The sequence below is a fragment of the Myotis davidii genome, unplaced genomic scaffold, assembly GCF_000327345.1.
Source record: "Myotis davidii unplaced genomic scaffold, ASM32734v1 scaffold1025, whole genome shotgun sequence".
In the NCBI taxonomy this organism is placed as follows: domain Eukaryota; kingdom Metazoa; phylum Chordata; class Mammalia; order Chiroptera; family Vespertilionidae; genus Myotis; species Myotis davidii.
The window spans coordinates 1,271,225-1,275,199 of record NW_006297812.1 but is presented as its reverse complement, the minus strand read 5'-3'; positions in this window follow the sequence as shown (position 1 = coordinate 1,275,199).

The window sequence follows — 3,975 nt, the reverse complement described above, 5'->3', positions numbered from 1 at the left end:
TGTGACATAACAGGCTGCAGCCTTTAACCCCTCACTTCAGCTGTGGGTGGAGGGTGGCTTCGAAGAGGTTCTGATTTTCTTGTAACCATTTAAAACTGTGACCAGGAATTCCTCAAACTGCTTTGGGCAATAAATTCTGCTTGTAGTGAAAAAAAAAAAAAGAAACTAACTGTCTCATGGCAGCTTCCTTGTAGGTAACTACCTGCTTTTCTCTTGCTGCTTTTAAGATTCTCTGGCCCTGGCTGGCTGGTTCAGTTGGTTGGAGTGTCGTCCCATACACCAAAAGGTTGCATATTCAATCCCTGGTCAGAACACTTACAGGAGGCACCAGTCGCACCAGTGGCACCAGTGGCACCAGTCGATGTTTCTGCCTTCCTCTCTCACTAAAAAAAAAAACAAAAAAAAACATATTCTCAGGTGAGGCTACAAAAAGATTTTCTCTCTCTGTCTTTAACCTGTCATGTTAATTATATTGGAATGGGACTGTTTGGGTTAATCTTTTGGGGGACTTTTTGTGCTTCCTGGACTTATATGTCTATTTCTTTTCCAGGTAAGTGAAGTTTTCTATCATTATTTCTTCAAATAAGTTTTCAGTTCCTTGCTCTCTCTCTTATGTATCCCTATGATGTGAATGTTGGTATGTTCAATGTCATCAAAGAGGTTGCTTAAACTATCCTCATTTTTAAAATTCATTTTCCTTTTTTGATTGGATTTTTTTGCTACCTGATCTTCCAAATCGCTGATTCAATCTTCTGCTTATCTAATCTGTTGATTCCCTCTAATGTATTCTTCATTTCAATTACTGTATTGATTTCTGACTGATTCTTTTTTATGGTTTCTCTCTCCATTTTTATGTTTCCTATCTCTGTTAAAGTTTTCACTGAGTTAATCTACTCTTCTAAGTTTGTTAAGCACCTTTATAACCAGTGTTTTGAACACTATATGGCAGATTGCTTCTCTCCATTTCATTTAGCTCTTTTTCTCACTTTTTGTCCTGTTCTTCCATTTGGGATATGTTTCTTTGTCTCCTCACTTAGGCTGACTCCCTATGTTTGTTTCTGTGTAGTAAGTAGATCTGCTCCATCTCCTGATCTTGGTAGAGTGCCTTTAAGTGTCCTCTGGGGCCCAGTGGCACAGTCTCCCTGATCACCTGAGCTGGGTGCTCCAGCACTGTCCCTGTGTAGGTTGTGTGTGCCCTCCTGTTGTAGTTGAGCCTTGATTGCTGTTGGCATGTCTGTGGGAGGGATTGACCCTCAGACTGACTGGCTCTGAGGGATGGTGGTGATTATAGTTGACAAACTTGTGCAGGGAGTGACCTCAGGGACGTTTTCCTTCAGGAGGGCTCTGGTGCTTGCTTTCCATTGGGTGTTTCATTTCTGGAGGTGTTTGTGTGGTGGTCTTGTGTGGCCTTAAGCTGACCAAGGGGCGTGTTGGCTCTGGGGCCTCTTGTGATGGGAGCAGATGGGTTATCTGCTCCCTGTGCCCGGCCTGGAGCCACCTGGTAGTAGCTACAATGTGATCTGCAGATGATTGCCATCTCTGTTGAGCTTGAAGGCTCCAGGGAAAGACTAAGCTGAAATTCTAGGCCAGCTGCCACTGTTGCCAGGCTGGTGGCCACCTACCCAGAGATACCGGGCATGTGGAGGGCATACACTTCTTGTTTGGGGTTTGTCAATCTGTGAGAGATTTTAGAAAGTCCTCAGTGTGGCCTGAGACAGGCCATTTGTGTAGAAACTCTGCTGGAAGAAGTTTGGGCCAGATGCTTGACTTGGCCTCCCAGAGAATCCCCAGGGTGGGAGGATGAGCAGTGTTAGCCAGGTTGATGGAGACTCAGATTTGGTGCCCACTTTCACCTGCCAGCTGGTTTGGGGGAGGGCTTAACAAAGGAACAGCAGCATCTGCCAGCACTTCTGTCCTGAGTGAGATGCCCTGACGCCTGCCCCTCCGGCCCTCACCCTGAAGCTAGTCAGTTCAGTTCTCCTATGTCTCAGCACTTTTCAAGCTGCTGCCCAGGGCTGCAGCCAAGAGTGAGTGAGTCTGCAAGCAAATATGTCTGTGCCCAGACCCTTGAAGAGGAACACCTGGGACTTCAGCAGCCCTCTTTCTTATTCAGCAGTCATCCCTACTGGCTCTCACAGCTAGAAGTTGTGGGGGCTTCTTGACATTGGAGTCCTGGGCTGGGGAACCCATTGTGGGGCTTCTCAGGGGAACCTCCGTAGCCGAGATATCCCTCCTGTTTCTTAGCTGCCACATTGTAGGTGTGGGGCCTGCCCATTCTCGTCTCCATCCCCTACCAGTTTCTTCATGGATTCTTTATATAATCTCTTTATGGCTTCTTCTTTATTATCCTTAGTTATAGGACTTCTGTCCAGCTAGATTTCAGGTGGTTCTGAATGATGGTCTGTAATTTTGATGTGGTTGTGGAAGGAAGTGAGCACAGCATTTACCTACTTTGCCTTTTGTTATTATTAATCCTCAAGGATATTTTTCCATTGATTTTTAGAGAGTGGAAGGGAGGGGGAGAGAGAAACATGATGTGAGAGAGACACATCGATTGGTTGCCTCCCGCATGCGCTTCAACCGGGGCCAGGGATTGAACCTGCAACTGAGGTACATGCCCTAGACCAGAATCAAACCCATGACCCTTTTAGTCCAAGGGCCTATGCTCTATCCACTGAGATAAATTGGCTAGGACCTTACTTTGCCATTTTGAAACTTCTGTAAATTCTGTTTTCTTGGTTGGGTTTTTTTTGTTTTGTTTTTGTTTTGCCTTCTCTAGCTCCACTGTTTCTGTACATTATCAAATGGCAAAGATATTTTTTTAATTGATTTTAGAAAGCTGGTGATAGAGAAAGAGAAACAAACATCAGTTTGTTCTTCCACTTAGTTATGCATTCATTGGTTGATTCTTGTATGTGCCTGACTGGGGATCAAACCTGCAACCTTGGCATATCAGGACAATGCTCTAACCTGGTGTTCGGCAAACCGCAGCTCGCGAGCCATATGCGGCTCTTTGGCCCCTTGAGTGTGGCTCTTCCACAAAATACCATGTGTGGGCGTGCACGTACAGTGTGATTGAAACTTTGTGGCCCATGCGCAGAAGTCAGTATTTTGTGGACGAGCTGGTATTTTGTGGAAGAGCCACACTCGAGGGGCCAAAGAGCTGCATGTGGCTCGCGAGCCACGGTTTGCTGAGCCGCAGTTTGCTGACCACTGCTCTAACCAACTGAACTACCTGGCCAGGGCAAATGGCAAAGGTTTAAACTTGCCAGTGTTCTTTCAGCATGTATGTGCCATGAGATACTAACTCTGGGCTCTGTAGCCCAGAGTTTTACTTGGTGGGCATAGGTCATCTGTCAATTTACTGTGTGTTTAACTCTTTGCAGCCGTTGGAGGTATATATTACTTTAAAGTTGTCCTGGATCTCTGTAGTGTTCTAGGTGTGTCTTTTCCTACTGAAATATGGTTTCTTCCTGTGAAAAGAGGTTGAGGGTGTGCTCTTCATGTGCTTTTGAGGAAGATGCTGTCTGGAAGAAGTTTTCAATACAGTGAGCATGGTTCCTTAGGCCCAATGGCTGACCCTGGGCACACATAGCAAATGGTTTATCCTCCTGCAAGTGTTCTGCCTTTGCCCTTTCATTCTTGGTTGTGGCTCAGCCTGTAGTCATTGTGGTTGCTTAGTTTTTCTTTTACCTATTTAGGGGTCGTAGAACAAACAAGAAGGGGACGATTGGTTTTCTTTGTATAGCAGAACTCGGCTGTGGGTTAATGACAAGCTATTTGTCTATACTCAGCATGTCCTCCTATGAGGACTCACTGAAAAAAAAAATTTCCTGAAGCAACTTTAGTTTTTTGAGAACAAAAGCTCTTTCTTGAGAGAGGAGGAATGGGCCATTTTTACAGATAAAGAAAATAATTGTTTTTGAAAATTCACACAATTTCAGGTAGCATTCTTTTCTCAGCAACTGAGAGAAT